Source organism: Pongo abelii, chromosome 20, assembly GCF_028885655.2.
Source record: "Pongo abelii isolate AG06213 chromosome 20, NHGRI_mPonAbe1-v2.0_pri, whole genome shotgun sequence".
Taxonomy (NCBI): Eukaryota; Metazoa; Chordata; class Mammalia; order Primates; family Hominidae; genus Pongo; species Pongo abelii.
Window position 1 is genome coordinate 40295779 of NC_072005.2, and position 25221 is coordinate 40320999.

Sequence of the window (25221 nt, forward strand, 5' to 3'; positions counted from 1 at the left end):
TTATCCAGTCTATCATTGATGGGCATTTGGATTGATTCCATGTCTTTGCTATTGTGAATAGTAATGCAATGAACATACACATGCATGTGTCTTTCTTTATAGTAGGACAACTTACATTCCTTTGGGTATATACCCAGTAATGGGACTGCTGGGTCAAATGGTATTTCTGTCTTTAGGTATTTGAGGAACCTCCACACCGTCTTCCAAAATGGTTGAACTAATTTACACTCTCACCAACGGTGTATAAGCGTTCCTTTTTCTCTACAACCTCACTAGCATCTGTTAGTTTTTGACTTTTTAATAACAGCCATTTTGACTGGTGTGAGATGGCATCTCATTGTGGAGACACCCAGTTTCTCCAGGGTTTAGAATTGTATAAGTTAAATTTTCTCATTGTACAATATGTGTATATTCAACTTTATTAGGCAATGCTAAATGATTGAATTATCCAGCTTTTAAATTTCTGCTGCCTGGTGGATATGAACTAACAGCTCATTCTGGTTTTAATTTGCTTGACTTGCATTAAATAATAAAGTTAGATATCTTTTTATATTTAATGGCTGGTGTTGTTTGGCTGTGCCCAACCCAAATCTCATCTTGAATTGTAGCTCCCATAATCCCCACATATCATGGGAGGGACCTGGTGGGAGGTAATTGAATCATGAAGGTGGGTTTTTCCCATGTTTCTCTTGTGATAGTGAATAAATCTCATGAGATCTCATGGTTTTATAAAGGGCAGTTCCCCTGCACTCGCTCTCTTGCCTGCTGCAACGTAAAGAAGTGCCTTTGCTCCTCCTTCAACTTCTGCCATGATTGTGAGGCCTCCCCAGCCATGTTGGAACTGTGAGTCCATTAAACCTCTCTTTCTTTATAAATTACCTAGTCTCTAGTACTTCTTCATAGCAGTATGAAAATGGACTAATACAATGGCTACTTGAGTTTTCCTTTCTGTGAAATGCCTAATAGCATATATTTCCCCATATTTCTATTGGCCTATGTTTAATTTACTTATTGAATCACTAGTGTTCTTTACATGAGTCCTTTTCAGTTACATATGATGCAGATATCTTCTTCCAGTTGGGGGTGTATGTTTTCATGCTCTTTGTGACATCTTTGATTAACAAAGTCCTTGAATTTAGTTGTGTTTTCCTTTGGGGCTTATGCTTATTGCATTGTCTTTAAACATTCTTCTTTACCTTGAAATCATAAACTATTTTCCTATATTTTCTTTTAATTGAATTTTTCTTTTCCTTTTTTTGAGACAAAGTCTCACTGTGTCACCCAGGCTGGAGTGCAGCGATGCGATCTTAGCTCACTGCAACCTCTGCTTCCCGAGTTCAAGCAATTCTGCCTCAGCCTCCTGAATAGCTGGGATTACAGGCGTGCGTCACCACGCCCAGCTAATTTTTGTATTTTTAGTAGAGGCAGGTTTTGCCATGTTGACCAGGCTGGTCTTGAACTCCTGGCCTCAAGTGATTCTAATTGAATTTTCAATATAACCTGAAGTTAGGGATTTGTTTTCATTTTTTTCAGTATCATAGCCAATCAATTATTCAAGCATGCTTTATTGATTGGGCCATCTTTTCTCAGCTAATCTGTGTTGCCTCCTCAGTCATGTATCAGATTCCCATACATGAATATATTATGTTCTTTAGGTTAGCTCATCTTTAGGTTAGCTCCGCTGGAAGTCTTACAGATGTATACTGAACTTCTTGACCTACCCTCTGATCTCATAAACTGGTCAGATTGTATATTTTGTGTGTCTGGGCATGTGTGTTTTCTGTTGTATTTCCATCATGATAATTTATTTCCTCATGTGTTTTGTAATTTTTTAAACTGTGAGACCATGATCCTTAATCTTTCAGAAAATAACTGGTTTTCCATTTGCCAGGGACCTAACCATGCCTGTTCCTGTGTGTAAAAGTACACTGGAGGGTAAAAGTACACTGGAGAACTGTATTCCTGGGTCTAAATTATAAAAGTAATAAATTGAACAAAAACACAATTCAATGAAATATGTCTTATCCTCCTACCTTGATAAATATTTTTTCGTAATGACAAAATAGAAACAAATTTGAAAATCCATGGATTTTATAGGACTAGAAGTTGTCCAAAAAAAATCAAAGATGAGGAAATTTCATTATTGTTATTATGTATGCCTATGTGTTCTCTTGATAGGCTGGTGAAGTTTGGGTTCATTATTGTGAAAATAAGTAAAAGGGAAACTAACACAGGCCTATTGTAAACTAACACTAGCTCAGGAATGTGTGTATGTGCAAGAGCAGCTATGCTAGTCAAAGATATGTGTTGCAACCTCCCATAGATAGACATGTGTCAGCTTCAATCCCAAGGCCTATAAACTAAAGTTGACCACTTCCTGTGTACCTAGAGTCTGTTAAATATTTCACTGATGGGTACTGGTTGTAAACTTGTTTATCGGATGTAAAACAAGGCAAGATAAAATCAATTATCCTTCTACCAGGTCCTAAGATGCCTCCATCTCCTACCCACTCAACCACACATTTGCTTTACTTTATGTATAACCTCTCTAAACACGGATCAAAATCACAGGAATGTAATGGTTACTTCACTGCCCACTCTCTGTACCACAGTATCCCCCATTAAAAAAATATATATGTTAATACTGTGCTTTATGTCATTGACTTTGGAACTCAGTTACGGACTGCTGTAATCCTGGCTTCCCCGATGTGCACTCTCAAGCTCCAAATTAGTAAATCTCATTAGACTGTGATCCCTGTCTCAGTCCCTCATTTGGGTTGACATTACAAAAAATTTATTTTATTAGTCTATATTTACTCTACAAAATTTATTTTTCTTGCCTTCATTTTAACAAAATCAGTAAATATGTTATAATCACGGTCTTGCACGTCATCTGTTCTATTAAAAATGACAGGCTAAAATAGGAAAATAAAATGTAATTAACAGTGACATCAGCAAAATAGTGGAGTAGGCAGCTACAAACTTTCATCCTCCCATGGAAATATAAATAAAAAGCAGGGCCAGGCATGGTGGCTTATGCTTGTAATCCCAGCACTTTGGGAGGCTGAGCTGGGAGGATGGCTTGAGGCCAAGTGTTTGAGATCAGCCTGGGCAACATAGCAGGACCCCATCTCTACAAACAGACAAACAAAAACCAGCAGAAATTGTTAGGAACAACTTTGCTAGAACTCTGGAAAACCGTCAAAGGTTTACACCAACCAAGATGCTGAATCAAGAAAAAGCTAAGTTAAAGTGGTAGGAAATCTTTGTGCATTCTTACTGGCCTTTGCCCCACACACTTTTCAGCTCAGTGGCAGTTCTGAAGACTTCAGTTCGCATTCCCACCATAGGATCCTGTTCCCTGGTTCCAGAAGGAGCAGAGCAGACCTTACTCACAAACTATTGTGTATTACTGTGCTAGCCTGCTTAGGGGACATATGAAGGACCAATGCAAAGTGTTCATTTCCAATTAATCTAACTTCAAGTCACACAGGCTGGAAAAGTGACAGACATTGCTTGAAAATATTGTAATGAAAACAACCTGAAGTTGTGTAGGGCAAAAGTTATGGTTGAAAGAAATAATAGACCACCTAAGCCAGAAAGGAAGAGTAGGAAGATAGTTGCTCTGGGAAATTAGGGCATTAAAAGCACCCTTAAATATGGCTAAATTTAGAAAATTCCATGCATGTTCAAGGCAAGACACATGTTCAGAAAGACCTGAAAAGACAGACCCTTAGCTTTCACCTTGGGCTCGTCCCTAGGCTCAATAAAAGCCTTGCTAAGTGTTGATGAGGGCCATAGCACAGAGCCAATCTGAAAATACTGGAAGAGATAGCTTCTTTTTCCCTCATCTGTTTTTTGTTTCTTTGTTTGTTTATTGCTCTGCCCCAATGCCTTTCTCTCTGATAGTTAATTTCAGCTATCAGTCTGGCTGGATTGAGGAATACCTAGAAATTGGGTAAAGCATTTTTTTGTGTGTGTCTGTGAGGGTGTTTCCACAGGAGATTACCGTGTGAGTCTGAATGGACTAGGTGGGGAAGATTCATCCTCAGTGTGGGTGGGCACCATCCAATCTGCTTGGGGTCTGGAGAGAACAAAACCAGAGAAAAGGTGAATGTGTCAATCTATCTGTGGGAACTGGGATACACTCTTCCTCTGCTGTCCCTGGACAACAACTCTAGCCTCCCCAGCCTTTGGACTCCAGGACTTAAACCAGTGATTCCTGGGTTCTCAGGCCTTTGGCCTCAAACTGAGAGTTACACCATCAGCTTCCCTGGTTCTGAGACCTTTAGACTTGGACTGGGCCATGCTACAAGTATCCTCGGGTCTCCATCTTGCAGATGCCCTGTCTCAGGACTTCTCAGCTTCTATAATTACATAAGCCAATCCCCCTAATAAATCCCCTGTCATATGTCTGTATCTCTATCAATATATCCTATTTATTCTGTCTCCCTGGAGAACCTAATACACTTTATCTTTCTCTCTTTTTTGCCCCTGGCATTCAAGGAATACTTGGTCAAAACAGTAGCTGAACACAAGCTAAGGAAGAGAGACTTCAGTTGTGACACATAACAAGCAAAACAGTCTATGCAAAAGTAGTTGGGAAAAGTCAGTAAACAATCGAACTACTATAGCTTCCAATAATTAAAATAAATCAACAAACCCTGGGTAAGGTGAAAATATGATTTCCAGAATTATCATACTGTCACTTTCAAATGGCCCATTCAAAGGGAAAAAATAAATTGACAGAAACTATTCCTCAGGAAGCTCAGATATTGGACTTATGAGACAAAGACTTTGAAACAACCATTTTAAATATGGTCAAAGAGTGAAAGTAAAACATGGACAAAGAATTAAGGAAATCAGAAAAATGATGTTTGAATAAGTTGTGAATATCAATAAAGAGATAGAAATTACAAAAAGGAACCAAAAAATTCTGAAGCTGAAAAGTACAATAATTACAGTGAAAAACTCACTATTGGGGTTCAACAGTAGATTTGAGCAGGCAGAAGACAGATTCAGTGAACATGAACACAAAACAATGAAAAGTATCTAGTCTGAGGAGCAGGAAAAAAAATGAAGTGAAAAAAAACCATAAGACCTGCAGGACACCATTAGGCATGTTAACATATGCAGTAAGGGATTCCCAGAAGCAAGAGAGAAAAAGAGGAAGAAATAACATTTGAAGAAAGAATGCCTGAAAGCTTCACAAATTTGATGAAATACATGAATCTATGATCAATGTATTAGTCCATTCCAATGCTGCTATGAAGAAATACCCAACACTGAGTAATTTATAAAGGATGGAGGTTTAATTGACTCACAGTTCTTCTTGCCTGGGAAGGCCTCAGGAAACTTACAATCATGGCGGAAGGGGAAGCAAACACATACTTCTTCACAAGGCAGCAGGAGAGAGAAATGTCAAGCAAAGGGGAAAAAGTCCCTTATAAAACCATCGGATCTGGTGAAAACTCGCTCACTGTTTTAAGAACAGCAGCACAGGGGTAACCGCCCCCATAATTCAATTACCTCTCACTGGGTTCCTCCCATGACACATGGGGATTACAGGAATTACAATTCAAGATGAGATTTGGGTGGGGACATACCAATCAACAAACTCCACATAGAATAAACTGAAAGAGATACACATTGAAATACATTACAATCAAACTGTTGAAAGACAAGCACAAATTCTCTTAAAAGCAACAAGAGGGAAGCAACTTATCATGTACAAAGGATACTCGATCTCACTTTTGCCCAGGCTGGAGTGCAGTGGCATGATCATGACTCACTGTATCCTCGACCTCCTGGGCTCCAACCTCAGCCTCCTGAGTAGTTGGGACTACAGGTGCCATGCCTGGCTAATTTTTAAATAATAATAATAATAATAATTATTATTATTATTATTTCTGCAGAGATGAGTTTCACTATGCTGCCCAGGCTGGTCTTGAACTCCTGGACTCAAGCTGTCGTCCTGCCTTTGCCTCTCAAAGTGCTGGGATTACAGGCATGGGCCACCATGCCCACCCAACAACCAGTTCCATATTGGAAACCATAAAAGCCAGAGGTATTAGGTTGCTAAAAGAAAAAGATGAACTGTCAACCAAGAATTCTATATCTGGCAAAACAGTCCTTCAAAAATGAGGCAGAAATTAAGATATTCCCAGGTAAACAAAATCTGAAGGAGTTTGTTCCCTACAGGAGACTCTAAAATGGGCCTTTCAAATTGAAGAGAAAGAGCATTAGACAGTAACACAGGCCACAGGAAGAAACAAAGATGTCTGGTAATGATAACTACACAAGTAAATATAGGAGACAGTGTTGCTGTGCTTTTGGCTTGTAAATCCACTTTTTCTTACATAATTTAAGAGATGAGTACAGAAAAATTATAAGTGTATATTACTGGACACACAATACATAAGGAGGTAATCTTTGACAAGATAAAGGGGGAGGAGCTGTATAGGAGTAGATACTTTATATGCCACTTAAGTTAACTTGCAATAATTTCAAACTACATTGTTATAGGATGTTAAATATAATTCCCATGGAAACCACAAGGAAGTATCTTTTAAAATATATATAAGGTCATAAAGAGGGGATCAAAAACATTTATTATGAAGTATCAGTTAAACACAAAAAAGGCAGTAATGAAGGAAAAGAATAAAAAAGGCATAAGATATACAGAAAACAAATAAAATGGTGGAAGTTCTACCTTATCAGTAATTACTTAAAATGTAAATGAACTCTCCAATAAACATGTGGATATTGGCATAATAGATGAAAACCAAGACCCAATGATATGCTGTCTAAACAAGACTTGTTTAGATCCAAAGACACATATAGGTTGAAAGTGAAAGGTTATCCAATAAAAATAATGACCAAACAAGAGCTGAAGTGGCTATACTAATATTGGACTTAAAGTTAAAAACTATTAAAAGGACCAGGCGTGGTGGCTCACGCCTGTAATCCCAGCACTTTGGGAGGCTGAGGTGGGTGGATCATGAGGTCAGGAGTTAGAGACCATCTTGGCCAACACGGTGAAACCCTGTTTCTACCAAAAATACAAAAATTAGCTGGGCGTGGTGGCGTGTGCCTGTAATCCCAGCTACTCGGGAGGCTGAGGCCCGAGAATCACTTGAACTAGGGAGTCAGAGGTTGCAGTGAACTGAGATCATGCCGTTGCACTCCAGCCTGGCGACAGAGTGAGACTCTGTCTCAAAAAAAAGACTATTAAAAGGAGAGACATTACATACTGATAAAAGGGTCAGCTTATCAAGAAGATATAACAATTATAAATATGTATGATCTAACATGACCACTTTGGGGTGGGGTTTTTCCCAGAACGCAAGGTTGGTTTAACATTTAAAAAATAAATGTAATTCACCATATTAAGAAAATAAAGGAGAAAAGCCATAGGCAGTGCCTGTGTTCATTATGGAGGTGTAATTGTACTAAGTACCCTACAGACTGTCAAAACTGGTAATATGTGATGTCTACATGATGGGAAGTCACCATAGTCTGGTGGTTAAATGTATGAGCTCTGGAATCAGACAACCAGCGTTCAAATTCCACCCAGTGTGGAATATAGGGCACTAGTACACATGTGACATGAGGAAGGTTTTATGGCTTAAATGCTGTCTTACTAGATTTGTAAAAATAAGTGAAGATAAACTGCCTGCCAGGAAAGAATGTGTTGTGGTATCCTCGTTGCCACCTCAGAAAGCCTAGCAGCCCCCCAGAGATGCTTGGGATATTCGCCTGTCCTGGGTGGCCACAGAAAAGGTGCACCCAGCTCCTGGAACTGAAGAAGAGCTAGGGAGGCCCCTGGAGGAGCTGGTGTTGGAGACTTGACCTACCAGCCTGGAGGAGTGGGGATAGGTGGTGAGGGTGAACTGGTGTCATCTGCAGCAGTTGTCTGAAAGGAACAGGCTGAGGTAAATTCGCCCTGTGGCACTGTGGTGCCTGCAGACATGGAAGTGACAGTTATGTAGGCTCCTGGAGTTCAGTCTTGGACAGTCCCACCTTGCCACCGAGACTGTCTGGTGCCAAACACCTGCAACCCATGGTAGGAATGCCAAGAAGTACTAGAGAGTCCTGCTGGGGTTCAGCCTCTGGACCTCTTGCCCTTCGGTGCTTTTCCTCATGCATTTTGCTGGCAATATGCCCTTAGCTGGGGCACTTTTTCTCTGTCGCATGTCCCATGTGTCACATGCATCAAGCTGAACAGTACCTGGTTTGCCATGGAGGTAGCAGGTAGTTAGGAGACCTCTCCAAATGTCATATCCTCCAAGGACCCGGCAGCGCACAAACTGCCCTTCATAGGCAACTTGCTTAGCAAGTTTGCCCCCATCCTGCTCGCATGCCTGGCCATGCTATCATGCACTCGTTCAACCTGACCCAGCGTGCTCCCGCTTCTGGCTGGGATCACTCCACTTTGGCTTTTTCCCTGGTAGTTCTACCAGGATCCTGGTGTCATATACCCCTACAGGACAGTGTCCCATCAGGAAACCTCAGTGTTCCTTTCTGGAGATCCTAAGGGGACTCTGAAAATGACATTGCTGTCTGCTTGTACCACAAAGTGGCCACTCCAGAATGACAAAGATCCCTCCTCCAAGGCACAAATGGACTCTCCTCCCTCATCACCTGATCAGGCAGTCATCTCTAAGGCCTGGGACAGCCACTCACACCTCCCCCCAGATCCTTGCTTAAAGGAGACCGAGATGAAGATACCAGGGGCATGAAGGAAATGGATACTGAAGGAGGAAGATCCTCAGTGTGGGAGACGACAGAGTTAGAGAAAAAGGGCCCCTATAGCAGTGGGAGAGTACCATCAGCATCTAGGTCCCTAGCAACCAACAGAAGCATCACATATTTGGGAGCAGTCCTGGACCCCTGAAGATAAGCCTCTATTCCAATCACTCAGAAGACAGCTGAGGTTAGATTTTACAGATGTTTTCTATGAGTTCATTCACAAAAGATCATGCCATCACCAGCCCAGATAGTCCTGCCTGCTGGAGGCTTCCTGCCTCTTCATGGCAGTGAAGGAGGTGCAGCAGCACTGTATGGCCAGCCACATTCTCCTTCCTGCTGCCAGAGAAAGGAAGAGCTTGATGAAGGCCATTATCAACTCAGCTCTCCAGCCACATTGAAGTCAAAGACAACAACTCACAGAGGAAAGCTTTCAGATACTCTGTCAATAAGAAATTCTCCACTCACATCTGCCAGTTGTAGGCTCTGTAAACAGAAATTGTCAATGCCCCTGCTGCTGCCATTGCTGCCCCCATTGCCACTGTTGTGAGAGTGAGGAGAGCTGCCCCCATCTCCTACCTTCCCTGCATAGTTACTGCAGAAGACCTAAGCTTGGAGAACCCTGAACACGAAAGGAACCTCAAGGTAGGAGAATAATTCTGAGGCCCCTTCAGACAGCATAGCAGCTCAGCCTGCCTGTTCTCCCTATCTGCTGTGGAGGCCACAGATCCTTTGCCATTGGTCACCTTTTCCTTGCAGATTCCAGAAACTACCAAATTAGCAGTCGCTGACTTGGCTGGTCTGTTAGGCCACCCATACTCTCTGCCCCTGTACCTACACACACATCAGATACTGATCATGAAATGAGATGCACAGTTCCTGACTCTCCTTTTGCTCTTCCTGCTATTTCTCACTTTGGATTCCAACCTATATTTGCTATTCCACTTAATAATGAGAACAGGAGCCCTCTGCATTCCAGTTCCTCAGTCACAGTTGCAGGATCCTCTACTTCTGCCTAACCCACACGTCCTAGAACTTTCTCCCTCTCCTTAAAGCTTACCTTCTGCAGAATGGAGTCATATACACCTGTGCATGTGGATTCTCCTCCCCTTTTCTTACAGACCCCTCCTCAAGTTGCTTGCACCAGTACCCCTGTCTTTACCAGCCAACCCATCACTGCTTCTGCAGTCACTTCTAGCATGCCAGGCAGCCTGTCTGCAGACTGGACTTCCCAGCCTGCTTGGACTGTGTTATAATTGATGTGGATAGTACTCTTCCTTCCAAGCTTTCTTCTTCAGGTCTCCCTCAAGATCCGGGGTGAGCTTCCTCCCATTGGACCAGGCCCATCCCAGTGTGGAGCAGATGCAAAGGCCACCATCCCCACCAGCCCACCTGCTTTTATGGTCAGCAGCCCTACTTGAACTTCTAAGCTTGCTTTTGATTCAGGAAACACTTATCAGCTGAAATCTGGGGGTCCTGATTCAGGGCCTTGCCAGGGAACCACTCTCCCCAATGCCCTGTCTTTTCTGGCCCACCTACCACTGATTCTGCAGTCACCTTCACTCCAGTATACAACCCGTCTTCAGACTCGGTGTCTCCGCCTGACTTTGCCTCTAAGGAAATCAACATGGGTACCATGCCCATTTCCCCATCTGTTATCATCCTATCTCTCCCTGCAATGCTAACAGCTGTTTCCCTTTGAGAAACCTGCCAGCCCCTGAAAACCCTTCATACTTAACCTCTACTGCAGCCCTAGAACCCAATGGCAGCACAACTCAGTTGGCTTTCGGGAACTAGACACTCCCGTGTCCACTTTGGCATCAATGTCAGCATTCAGCCAGCCCATGGTGGTGCCTTGGGTGTTTTACCCATTGGTGTGGCCACTCTTACTCTTGCCATTAAATGCTACCAGAAAGCACAACACTGAGGACTGTTGCTCATTTCTTGCTGATGCCAATCCAGACCAATTTGTATTTGTGGGATCTGAAGCCCTTATGGATAGCAAAAGCTTTGGGGTCATTGGGTCTACCACACAGAGTCTACCACTGCATCTAGATCGCTTAGCTTTGGAGCAAAATGGCTGGGGGACAGCCAGTGCCATAGCTCATGATGGGGGAGGCTTAGGCCTGAGCACCAGGGTCCTGTCAGCCCTGATGCACCTCTGCTGCAATTGGAGAAGCCGGCACTGCTGAGAGCAAATCAAATCTGTCCTGGGAAACACTTTCCTTCCCACCTGTAGTTAGAGCACCTGGTGCCAGCCCAGCCAAAACACGCCTACCACCACTGGAAGATTTGTGATCACTGAGAAGGAGTGTTTCAGAAGACATGGCTGTTCCCCCTTTTGTTCAGATCACCTGGGACCTGTTTGGCCAGAGCACTTGTGTTCCAGTGGAAGGGACCAGCACCATACCTGCGCTGAGATCCTTCTCTTCCTGCCCCAGTCAAGCCACCTGGGGCACACCTAACTAAAGTACACCTGTTGCAGTCTAAGGGACCAGCACTGCATCTATGCTTAGATGCCTTTATGTTCCTACCTATAGCCAGAACACCTGAATCCCACCTGACCAGGGCACATGTGTTGCAATGGAAGGGGCCAACATCATAACTATTTTTGGAGAGTCTTCTCTTCCTGCATATGGTCTAAGTACTGGGGCCCACCTGGCCAGAGCAAACCTGCTAGAGATACCTGCACCACTGAGAAGAAATGCATGCCGCGTGATATATCTGTTCATTCTTTCCATCAGACACCTAGGGCCCACCTGTGCTGTTTGAAGGGCTGGCATTTCACCTGTGACTGGAAATGCTACTGGCAGAGGACCTGGGGTACACAGTCTGGAGCACAGGTGATACACTGGGCGGAGGCAGCCCCATTTCTGAGCTCCAGGGTATTTGTATGCCCACCATCATTCACAGCTGCTGGCGTGGTCTTGCTCAGGGCACATCTGTTACAGTCTCATAGGAGAACATCATACATACACTTTTAGGGAGACACTTCTATTCCTGCACTCACTCAGAATACCTGGGCTCTATCTAGACAAAGTAGCCCTTTGACTTGGTGTAGTGAACACCACTGAGAAAATACCTGGCTATGGGCCAGTTTTCCATTAGTCTTAGACTGGCAGGACCTCTTGCTGCCTATACATATCCCGTTTTATCTTGCCCATTTGCCTTAACAAGCCCCGTTCTTTCTTTTCCAGATTGCTATACAAATATAATATAATATAATATAACCTTGTTCTTGTTCATTAATCCTCTGTGCTAAGCTTCAGCACTTTTGCTCCATCTTTCAGAGCAAATGTACCTCCAGCATGAGCATGGAAGCAGCAGTCTCACTTAGGACACCTTTGTCACCTGCCCAGGCTTCCTTTGGAGACCGAAGTTCGGGATCACCAACTCATTCATTTCCTTCTAGTGAAAGAAACAATACCTCATCAACTCTAAGCAAAAGCTATCCAGAAGTAGCTGATAGTGGTGTGGGGGACCACAATTTGCCAAAAATGGACCTTGCTCCATTAGGAAGAGGCTCCGCCTCTTCTAGTTATGTCAAGCAAACTTAACCTGTCCTCTATCATCTTAAAGAAAGCTGGCAGCCCAACCCTTCAGGGTGTTTTGTATATATGTTAAAGCGTGTGGGTTCAGATGAGACTGGTCAGAAGTCAACACACTGGCCTTGAGGCGGTCTACTGTGGAAAGAAGAAAAAGATCAGTAAGTATCCACCACACCGTACCCAGTTTCAACTTCTCAGTCTGGTAAAACCAAGCTATGGGCCACTTTTCCTCCCATCCTACACCGGCAGGACCCCCTGCTACCTGTAGCTGCTTCCTTTTGTCCAGCCCACTTGCCTCAATGGGCCCTTTTCTTTCTTTCCTAGATTGATAAACACACACACACACACACACACATATATATACACACACACATATATGTAATATGTATATGTGTGTGTATATATACATATATACATCACGCGTGTGTGTATATATATATAGAGAGAGAGAGAGAATGTCTTGCTTTTGTTCAATGATCCTCTCTGCTCACATGTCTTTTCTCTTTTACTCAACCGTGGAAGAAGAATTGACTTCTTTCTATAAGTGGTGCTGTGTTGAGGCAATGTAACTTTTCAAAGTTCTATGGCTCAGCAAATAGGATATGGCATAGCCGCACTTTAAAACTGCACAGGCTGACATCTGACATCTCTGTGTTTTGATGTAAGGGATAGCAGCCATGAGGAAGGGAAGCTCAAAGGAGGAAGGGATGGGTGACCCTCCCTTGCCTTTTCCCTCTGTGCTCCTGTTCCATCACTCTGATTTGGTCGTAGGCCAGACCACCCCCGAAGTGTGTTAGGGAAACGAAATTAACAAATTTGGTTGAAAATAATTAAATGTCTCATTTGTGTCTTTCTCTTTCGTTTAGACTTAAGAAAATCATCCCCACATATTCACACCTCGACCAGAGAGGATGGGTATGGCATAGAGGCCCTTGTGTCTAGAAGAAAAAAAGGAAGAAAAAGCTCATGGCTCCTTTGGGATTATTGGAAATTTTAAGACTAGGATGTCACATATTATATAGAAGTGTTTTCATGCTCCATGAAAATTCAGAAAAGATCATTTTTTCAAGAAAATACCTAGATAAGGTCTATTTGGAAAAGTAATTGGTCTGGCTCTAGTATACAACCCTAAAATAGCATATTACAGTCCTTACCATTTTATCCAAATCTAGCTGGCTGTGGAGTCCTGCTGTGTCTCCAAAAGACTTAATTCCTGAAAATACAATCTTTCCTAAGATAATTCACGGTTTAGGAGAACCAGCTGAAGCTGGGGGAAAAAGAAAAATGTAAGCATTTCCCTTAGCTTAGACATTTTATTTTACTAAATACTTATTCAGAGTTTATTCTACACTAGACATTGTGCTTGAGCCTAGTGACATATAGCTGAAAGGCATCTATTGCCTCAAAGGAATTTACAATATAGTAGGAGTGATGGGTGAATATATCGAAAGTAAAACTGGAGGGGTTACTAGTAGGGATATGGGAGCAGTAGGAACACAAAACTAAGAATATCATTTCTTCAGAAACTAACAGAACTAGACTAACAACAATGAATAAAAAAAATAGTAAATCCTTCCTTATCGATAATTACTTTAAATATAAATAGATTAAATTTCTCAATCAAAAGACACAGAGTAGCTGAATGGATAAAAAGAATTACCCAACTATATTCTGTTTACAGGAAACTCACTTTAGATTTAAAGACATACATTGTTTGAAAGTGAATGAATGGAAAAACATATTCCATGCAAATAGTAACCAGAAGTGAGTCAGGTGGCTACACTTATATTAGACAAAATAGACTTTAAGTCAAAAACTACCGTAAGAGACAGAGAAGGACATTATATAATGATACATGGGTTAATTCATCAGGAAAATATAACAATTATAAATATATATGAACCAAACATAAGAACACCCACATATATAAAGCAAACATTGGCAGGAATAAAGGGAGAAATAGACACTTTATAATTGTAATAGGAGACTTCAATTCCTAACTTTCTATATGAATAGAACATGCAGACAGAAGATCAATTAGTAAGATCAAGACTTAAACAACACTGAAGACCAAACAGGCCTAACAGGCATATACAGAACATCTCACCCAATAGCAACAGAATACACATTATTCTCAAGCCCACATAAAATATTCTCGGATGTAGATCAATTATAATTTTATCTAGATCTGGCTGGCTATACAGTCCTGCTACGTCTCCACTAGACTTAATTCCTGAAAATACAGTCTTTTCTAAGAAAATTCACAGTTTAGGAGAGCCAGCTGAAGCTAAGGAAAAAGATCAAATAACAAATTTAAGAAGATCATATCAAGTATCTTTTCTGAGCCAAGTGGAATGAAACTAGAAATCAACACCAGAAGGAAAACTGGAAAATTCACAAATACGTGGAAATTGAACATTGAAGAGGAGAGTACACTTCCAAACTCATTTTATGAGGCCAGCATTACCCTGACACCAATGCCAAAGACAGCACAAGAAAAAACTATTGGCCAATATCCCTGATGAACATAGGTGTGAAAATCCTTAGCAAAATATTAGCAAATTGAATTTAACAGCACATTAAAATAATCAGACACCATAATCAAGTGGGATTTATCCCTGAGATGCAAGGATGGATCAATACATGAAAATCAATTAATGTGATTTATTGCATTAACATAATAAAGCATAAAAATCATTTTATGTGGCTCTGAAACCCAATGGCACCACAACTCAGCTTTTGGAAATTGGAATATGCAGAAAAGGCATTTGATGAAATTTGACACCCTTTCATAAGGAAAAATATCTCAACAAATTAGGTTACATGGAATGTATCTCAACACAGTAAAGGATAATAGGAAAAGGCCATAGCTAACATACAGTCAACAGTGAAAAACTGAAAGCTTTTCCTCAAAATTAAGAACAAGGCAAGGATTCCTGCTCTTACTACTTCTATTTAACTTACTACTGGAAGTCCTGGCCAGAGCAATTAAGCAAGTAAAATAAATAAAAGGCATCCAAATTAGAAAGAAAGATGTAAAATTGTCCATGTTTGCAGATGACATGATCGTACATATAGAGAATTCTAAAGAACCCATAAGAAACCTGAGAACTCAGCCTGGGCGTGGTAGCTCACGCCTGTAATTCCAGCACTTTGGAAGGCCGAGGTGGGCAGACCATGGGGTCAGGAGTTTGAGACCATCCTGGCCAACATGGTGAAACTCCATCTCTACTAAAAATACAAAAATTAGCTGGGTGTGGTGGCAGGTGCCTGTAATCCCAGCTACTCGGGAGGCTGAGGCAGGAGAATCGTTTGAACCCGGGAGGAGGCAGAGGTTGCAGTGAGCCGAGATCGTGCCATTGCACTCCAGCCTGGGAGACAGGGCGAGACTCTGTCTCAAAACAAAACAGGCTGGGCACGGCTCACGCCTGTAATCCCAGCACTTTGGGAGGCCGAGGCGGGCAGATCACGAGGTCAAAAGATTGAGACCATCCTGGCCAACATGGTGAAACCCTGTCTCTACTAAAAGTACAAAAAAATTAGCTGGGCATGGTGGTGTGTGTGCCTGTAGTCCCAGCTACTCGGGAGGCTGAGGCAGGAGAATCGCTTGAACCTAAGAGGGGGAGGTTGCAGTGAGTGGAGATCGTGCCACTGCACTCCAGCCTGGGCGACAGAGTGAGACTCCATCTCAAAAAAAAAAAAAAAATACTGTTCAAAAAAGGCAGAATTCAAAACATGAAAAGGTAAACCATAACAAGAAAAAATATTTGCAAAATATGTGTCTAACAAAGGACTGCTACAACTCAATAATAAAATATCAGTCCATTCAATAAAAACTTGGCAAACATTTAGCTATACTGACCAAGATAAAAGGAGAAAAGATTCAAATTACCAAAATCAGAAATGAAAGCGGAAACATTACTACCAACATTATAGAAATTAAAAGAACTATAAAGGAATACTATGAACAATTTTATACCTAGAAATTATATAATTTAAGTGAAATGAACAAATCCCTAGAATCATAGAAACTATGAAAGCTAACTTGAGAAGAAATAGGATAATCTAAATAGGCATACAACAAGTGAAGAGTAATTAATTCATAATCAAAAAACCACCCACAAAAAATTCCAGGTCCAGACCAGGAAGAGTGGCTCACCCCTGTAATCCCAGCACTGTGGGAGGCCAAGCCACGCAGATCACTTGAGGTCAGGAGTTCAAGACCAACCTGGCCAGCATGGTGAAACCCATCTCTACTAAAAATACAAAAAAAAAAAAAAAAAATTAGCCGGGTCTGGTGGTGCATGCCTGTAGTCCCAGCTACTCAGGAGTCTGAGGCAGGAGAATCGCTTGAACCCAGGATGCGGAGGCTGCAGTGATCCAAGATCACTCCACTGCACTGCACTCCGGCCTGGGCAACAGAGCAAGACTCCATCTAAAAAAAAAAAAAAAAAATTCCAGGTCCAGATGGCTCTACTGCTGAATTTTGCTAAACATTTAACAAAGAATTAATACCAATTCTTTGTGAACTGTTCATTTTATGGACAGTTAACTTATTTTATGAAGCAAGTATTGCCTTGATACCAAAACAAGACAAAGACATCATAAGAAGAGTAAAGTACAGGCCAATATGATTCTTATGAATATGGATGCAAAACTCTCAACAGAATACTAGTAAACAAAGCCCAGTAATACGTAAAAAGAATGTATGCCAGCAATGCAAGGTTGGTTTAACATCCAAAAATAAACTATTGTAATACATAATATCAGTAGAACAAAAAACAAACCATATGGTCATTTCAACACATGCAGAAGAAACATATGACAAAATTCAACATCTTTTCATAATAATAATTTTTTTAATTATTTTTATTTTTTAATATAGAGATGGAATTTTGCCATGTTGCCCAGGCTGTTCTCAAACTGCTGAGCTCAAGCAATCTGCTGGCCTTGGCCTTCCAAAGTGCTGGGATTGCAGGTGTGAGCCACCATGCCTGGCCATAATAATAATTTTTTAAAAACTCAACAAAGTAGTATAAAAATGAACTTCCTCAACCTGATAAGAGCAAGTACAAAAAACCCACGGCAAACAACATAATGATAATTTTTTAAAAACTCAACAAAGTAGTATAAAAATGAACTTCCTCAACCTGATAAGAGCAAGTACAAAAAACCCACGGCAAACATCATAATGATTAAAGTTGGATGCTTTCCCTCTAAGTTTACAAACAAGATTATAGGCTGGGCATAGTGGCTCATGTTTGTAATCCTACCACTTTGGGAGGTTGAGGCAGGCAGATCGCTTGAGCCCAGGAGTTCAAGACCAGCCTAGGTAACATGGCGAAACCCTGTCTCTACAAAAATTACAAAAAAATTAGCCAGACATGGTGGTGGGCACCTGTAGTCCCAACTACTTGGGAGGCTGAGGTGGGAGGATCACCTGAGCCCAGGAGGTCAAGGCTGTGGTAAGCTGTAATCATGCCACTGCATTCCAGCCTGGGTGACAAAGTGAAACTCTGTCTCAAAAAAACAAACAAACAAAACAAAACCAAAAAACAAGATTATAATGTCTACTCTCATCACTTTTATTTATTATTGTACTTGAGTCTCTAGCTAGGGAAATTTGCAGATTAGAGTTATTTTGTGGGGAATGTCCAAAAGAATCCAATGAAAAATCTATTAGAAATAATAAACTAGTTCAGCAGTATTATAAGATATAAATTGATATACAAAAATCAATTGTATTTCTATACACTTGCAATGAATCATCCAAAACTAAAATTAAGTAAACAATTTCATTTACAGTAACATCATAAAGAGTAAAACATTTAGGAATAAATTTAACAAAAACATTTTCAACATATACTCTGAAAACTACAAAACATTGTTTAAAGAGAGTCAAAAATATCTACAGAATAGGAAAAAGAACACACATTCACGAATAAGAAGGCTTGATATTGCTTAAGATGACAATATTCCCCAAACTGATCTACAGATTCAATGCAGTCTCTAGCAGAATCCCAGCTGACCACTTTGTAGAAAGTGATAAGGTGATTGTAAAATTCATATGGAATTGCAAGGAATCCTAAGTAGCCAAACATTTTGAAAAAGAAAAACAGCCGGGCGTGGTGGCTCACTCCTGTGATTCTAGCACTTTGGGAGGCCAAGGCGGGCAGATCACCTGAGGTAAGGAGTTCGAGACCAGCCTGACCAACATGGTGAAATCCCGTCTCTACTAAAAATACAAAAACTAGGCCAGGTATGGTGGCTCACGCCTGTAATCCCAGCACTTTGGGAGGCCAAGGCGGGCGGATCACAAGATCAAGAGATCGAGACCATCCTGGCCAACGTGGTGAAACCCCGTCTCTATTAAAAATATAAAAATTAGGCAGGTGTGGTGGCACGTGCCTATAATCCCAGCTACTCGAGAGGCTGAGGCAGGAGAATTGGCTGAACCAGGGAGTCAGAGGTTGCAGTGAGCCGAGATCATGCCACTGCACTCCAGCCTGGTGACAGAGTGAGACTCCATCTCAAAAAACAAAAAAAGAAGAGGAAAGAAAGAAAAAGAAAAACAAAGTAGGAGAACTCACACTTATTGATTTCAAATATTACTGCAATGGCAATGGGCCAGGCATGGTGGCTCATGCCTGTAATCCCAGCACTTTGGGAGGCCAAGGTGGGAGCATTGCTTGAAGCTGGGAGGTCGAGGCTGCAGTGAGCCATGCTCATATCACTGCACTCCAGCCTGGATGACACAGCCTGTCTCAAAAACAACAAAAACAAAACAAAAGAAAACAAGAGTTATTGCAATGCAATAGTAATCAAGACTGTGTGGTATTGGCACAAGGACAGACATATAGATCAATAAAATAGAATTGTCTACAATTGCATGAAATAAACCCATAAATCTTCTGTTCGATTTTTTAATTATTTCAATCATTTTGTTACATTTCTCTGATAAATTTCTGAATTGCTTTTCGGTATTATCTTGGAAATCACTGTGTTGCCTTAAAACTGCTGTTTCGAATTCCTGATCATAGAGCTTGCCTATCGTCATCTTGCTAGGGTTGGTCACTGGCTCCTTACTTTGTCCGTTTGGGGAGGTTGTGATTCCCTGTCTGCTGTTGTTTCTTATGGATCTACATCTATGTCTTTGCATTGAAGGATGAGTTAGTTATTCCAGCTTTCTCTGTCTGGTTTGTTTTTGTTTTTCTTAGATATGTTTGCTTAGAGATTCTTTGCAGTTTATCTGTTGAGTATCTTCTTCACTAGGTCACGCTCTCCTTTATGGTGCTAAGTGGCACCTTAAGCCCAGGTGTGTCTTTGCTCTAGTGAACATTTTGAGCTTTGCCCATCCTGAATGAGGGAGGTCCCAAAGGGGCTACCCTGGCAGGGTGGGAAGGCTGACTAGGGGTTTCTGCCCAGGAGACCCTCTCATTTGAGTTCTGGGATATTGCTGGTGATTACCTTTGTGCTGGATATTTGTTTCTGTTTTCTGTGGTGAGAGTGAAGCCAGCTTGCTTCTACTCTACCATTTTGGACCTAGTACCAGTATAAAACCCATATATCTTTGGTCAACTGATTTTTTAATAAAGGTGTTAAGACCATTCAATGGGGGAAAAGTAATCTTTCAACAAATAGTGCTGGGGCAACTGGATAGTCACATGCAAAAGAATGAAGTTGGACCATTGCCTTGCACCATATACAAAAATTAACTCAAGGTGAATTGACTACATAAATTAAGAGTTAAAACTATAAAACTTTTAGAAGAAAACATATAGAAAAAGCTTCATGACATTGATTTTGGGAATGGTTTCTTAGATGTGGCAGCAAATAACAAGCAAAAGATAAACTACATAAATTTTTTGTTACATCAAAATGAATAACTTTTGTGCTTCAAAAGATAGCATCAAGAAATTGAAAGTAAAACCCACAGAATGGGAAAAAATATTTGCAAATCATATACGTGATAAGAGGCTTGTACTTATAATGTATAACTCTTACAACTCAATAATGAAAGATAAAAACCTATTTAAAAATAAGCAAAGCATACGAATAGACATTTCTCCAAAGAAGACATACAAATGGTCAATTTGTAAACAAAAAGATGGTTAGCAACATTAGTCATTAGAGAAATGCAAATCAAAACCACAATGATGTCCCATTTCATACCCACTAGGATGGCTAGAATCAAAAAGTCAGATAACAAAAAGTGTTGGCAAAAACCTGGGGAAATTGGAAACTGGAACCTCAAACACTGTTGGTGGGAATGTTGAATGGTGTAGCCACTTTGGAAAACAATCTGTCAGTTTCTCAAACTATCAAAAAGAGTTACTGTATTACCTAGTAATTCTACTTCAAAGCATGTACCCAAGATAAATGAAAGCAACCCATGCCCACACAAAAACTTGTATATGAGTGTTTGCAGCATTATTCACAATGGCTAAAAGGTAGAAACAATCCAAATGCCCAGGTGATTAATGGGTAAACAAAAGTGGTACATCCATATAATAGAATGTTATTTGGTCATAAAAATACATATTATTTAGCCATAAAAACACCCATGCTACAACATGGATGAATCTTGAAAACATTATGCCAAGCAAAAAAAGCCAGACACAAAAGACCATATATCATACAGTTCCATTTATATGAAATGTCCAGAACAGGGGATCCATAGAAACAGAAAGCAGATCAGTGGCTTCGAAGGATTGAAGGATATAGGCTCGTAGCTGAAAAGTAGAGGATTTTCTTGAGATGATAAAAGGTTCTAAAACGGACTCTGGTAATGGTTGTACATATCTATAAATATACTACAAAACACCGAATTATACACTTTGAATGAGTAAATTATATGACTATGTGAACTATATCTCAATAAAGTGTAAAAACAAAACAAAAATTACCAATAGCATGAATAAAAATGGGGCATGAATGCAGATCTGAAAGATTATTAAAAGTACAAAAAGGAACTAAAAATATCTTTCCAAAAAGAAAACTGCAGGTCCAAATGATTTTAATGGTGAATTCTATCAAACACTTAAGAAAGATGTTTTACCAGCATTAAACATACTCTTTCAGAGAATAAAGAAAGCAATTTTTCCTAACTCATTCTGTGTAACTGACATTAGCCTAATATAAAAACCTAGCAAGAAAGGGATGCAATAGATTAATAAACCTCATGAACATAGACATAAAATTCTTTTTTTTTTTTTCTTCTCATTCTGTCACCCAGGCTGGAGCGCAGTAGCACAATCTTGGCTTACTGCAACCTCTGCCTGGGAGGTTCAAGCGATTCTCCTGTCTCAGCCTCCCGAGTAGCTGGAACTACAGGCATGCACCACCATGCCCGGTTAATTTTTGTATTTTTAGTAGAGACAGGGTTTCACCACGTTGGTCAGGCTGGTCTCAAACTCCTGACCTCAGGTGATCCGCCCGCCTCAGCCTCCCAAAGTGCTGGGATTACAGGCATGAGCCACTGCGCCCGGCTGACATAAAATTCTTTCACAACATCTTTGGGAATTAAATTCAACCAAATAGAAAAGAATGACCTAGCATGACCAAGTAGAGTTTGTCCCAGATATGTAAGGTTGGTCTAACATTCAAAATTTAAAATGTAATTCACCATATTAAGAGAACAAACAAAAAGTCATATGATTATCTCAATAGCTTTGGACAAAGTAATTGAAAAAAATTTTAATTCTGGATATCAATCCCTTCTCAAATATATGATTTACAAGTATTTTTTCCAATTGCCTGGGTTGTCTTTTCACTCTGTTAGATAGTGTCTTTTGATGCACAAAATTTTTTAACATGTATTTTTTTGTGGCCTGGCACATTTGTTTTTGTAGTTATGGCAAGAGTTCTGAGATTAATTTTAATACACCTTTGACTCCAGACAAAATAGTTCACAAGCAATCATTACTTAATTTATAAAAACATCTTTTCTATGACAACATGGGTTTCAAGTAATAGTTTTATTTTTCTTTCCAACTTTTATTTTAGGTTTAGGGGAGTACATATGCAGATTTGTGACATGGGTTGAAAAAATTTAACACCTCTTTGAAAAAATTTTTCAGTATAGAAAGAATTGGAGGGAACAGCCTTTACATGATAAAGCACATCTATAAAAGCCTTAAGTTAATAGCACACTGAGCACTTTTCCCCCCCCGATCAGGAGTTGGAAAAGGTTATCTATTGTCTCCACTTGTATTAAACATTTTACTGGAGATCACAGTAACTGTAAAAGGTAAGAAAAATAAAATCATACAGGTTAAAAAGAATATGCATAGAAAACATAATTGTATATGTAGAAAACACTACCCGATATACAAAGAAACTACAAGAGATAAGAAAGGAACTTACTGAGGTGCCATATAAAAAAGCTATTATTTTTGCTGTATCCTACTACATACCAATAGATAGATAGATAGACATAGATATATATGTGCATGTATACATACACATATATGTGAGTACATGCATATATATATATATATAAATGTCTATCTATATGTACACACACACATATACACAAAATGCATACCATGATAGTGGACTGGAAAAAGTTAAGTCATCCACTTAAGATGACATTTAAGAAAGGTAAGTCATCCATTTCAACCAGGACCCGGAAAGTTGTCTATGAAATTATTACCAGAGATATTGGTGTCCATGGGGCATAAGGCTTTTAAGCCAGGATAGATCCTGCACCCACCTGATGTCATCTCATGTCCTTGCCCCCAGGAGGAGATGCCACACACAACTGTGTAGGTAGCTGCAAAGCTCAGTAAGAAAAGAAACGCCCAGTTTTGCTGTGCTAACAATTGTTGGTCTCTGCAAACGTAGAAGGTAACAAAGAGAAATAAAAGTCATGCAGGTGGAAACAGAAGTAAAACTGACTTTATTCATACGTGATGCATGGAAAATATATGTAGAAAACCCAAAGGAATCTGCAAAAAAAAAAAAACTACCAAAAACAATGAATTTAGCAAGATCCCAATAATATAAGGTGTGTATGTATATATGTATGTGTGTATACAAGTACTATACATATACATATATATTTAATGCATTTTCTGTATTCTACCAATGAACTATTTGAAAATAACATTTGCAAATCCCATAACATACTTAGGGATAAATCAGCAAAAGCCGAGTAAGACCTATACACAGAAAACTACAAAAGAGTAGCTGCAAACTTTCTCTGTAAAGGGCCAGGGAGTAAATAATATAGGTTTTATAGGTCACGTATGATCGCTGTCACATATTCTCTGGAATTTTCTGTTGTTTTTAAAGACCTTAACATCATTCTTAGCTAACCAGCCTTACGAAAACAAGCTATGAGTGGGGCATGGTGGCTCACACTCGTAATTCCAGCACTTTGGGAGGCCAAAGCAGGCGGATCATTTGAGGTCAGGAGTTCGAGACCAGCCTGACCAACATGGTGAAACCCGTCTCTGCTTTATACAAAAATTAGCTGGGTGTGGTGGTGGGCGCCTGTAATCTCAGCTACTCAGGAAGCTGAAGCAGGAGAATCGCTTGAACCCAGGGGTGGGTGGAGGTTGCAGTGAGCCAAGATCATGCCACTGCACTCCAGCCTGGGTGACAGAGTGAGACTCCCTCTCAAAAATAAAAATAAAACAGACTATAGGCCACATTTAGCCCATGGGTTGAAATTTGCTGACCCTTGGTATAAAACATTGCTGAGAAAAAAATGTAAAAGATTAAAATATATGGAGATATATCCCATGAGATGGATTAGAAAAGTTAATATTGCTAAGTTTTCCATTTTGGCCAAACTCTGAAATCTGTTCTGTGGAATTATTACAGGAGATCCTGGTCTCTTGGGGCACAAGGATTTTAAGCCAGGGTGAATCTTGCACCCACCTGATGTGCCATCTCCTACGCTTGCTGAGACAGCTGTGTGGTTGGCTGCTGGGGTCCATTTGAAGAGAAAGGCCCTGTGGGATATGCTGACAAGTGGAACTCCCTGCCCTACATCGTCTGAGGAAACTGGAACCCAGCCAAAGAAGACCTTCCAGTAGGCAGTGCCTGTGATCACTGTAGGTGTGCATGGTGCTAAGTACCCTACGGGCTATAAAAAATAGTAATGCACGATGCACACATGATAAGGAGGCATCACAGTACAGGTGGTTAAATTCAGGAACTCTGGAATCCGAGAGCCTGGGTCAAATCCTGACAGGGCCACTACCACCTGTGTGAGCCAAGGAAGGTTCTAAAGTTTTACAAATGCTGTTTCACCAAATTTGCAAAATGAAGAGAACCTGCCTGCCAGGTAGAGATATTGTGGAAAGCAGCATCCAGGAAGGTCTGAGCACCTGGTCCCCAAGTCAGAAACCTTCACAGCCCAGATGGGGATGCCCTAAGTTCATACCCTTCTAGGCGACCACAGAGAAGTCCCGCCTGGCTCCAGGACACGGAAAAGCGCTAGAGAGCTTCCTGGAGGAGGCGGCATCCTCCCATGCTACCTGCATAGAGAAGAGAGAAGAAGGGAAACTGGGTCCTCTGTGGCGGCTGCCTGAAAGGAAGCAGCTGGGGGCTCTTGCTCCCTGCCTGTGCTGGTGTCTTCTCCCCACCTTAGCCCAGGCCGGCTGCAGCGGCGGTGCTGCCTGGGCGGAGTCAGGAGACAGCACCGCCTGGCCCCTCCCCAGGCACCTTCCCTGTGAGCCAGCTCCCTACCCTGGGAGGATCTGGGGAGTTCCCGCCTCTGGCTTTGGGCAAGGTCTGCCTCCAGAGTCACTAGCGGCAAGGGCCGGCGCACCCACGCGCACTGGTTGCCAAATCTCCCGCCTTCAGGCCAGGTGCCGAGCGAGCCTCCACAGTCCCGAACAATCTCCACTTAACGGCGGGGAGCCGCTGGGAGCCTAACGCCTGCAACCGAGTGAGCTCGAGTCCGGCTGGGGTC

At 41.1% G+C, this 25221-nt stretch overlaps 1 long non-coding RNA gene across 3 annotated transcripts; it reads right to left on the reverse strand.

Annotated features, from left to right (window-relative positions):
• Positions 1-830: 830 nt before the first annotated feature.
• On the reverse strand, positions 831-25221 carry LOC103888581 (uncharacterized). Of its 3 annotated transcripts, none has more exons than XR_010138485.1 (6): positions 24996-25221; positions 24691-24784; positions 23011-23129; positions 18887-19055; positions 13451-13527; positions 831-12431 (listed from the first exon to the last, which is right to left on the reverse strand). It is a non-coding gene; the product is annotated as an uncharacterized LOC103888581 (long non-coding RNA). The 3 variants fall into 3 exon arrangements; XR_008516237.2 differs by having other exon boundaries at positions 13451-13563; positions 24183-24784; XR_008516236.2 differs by having other exon boundaries at positions 13451-13563; positions 24996-25205.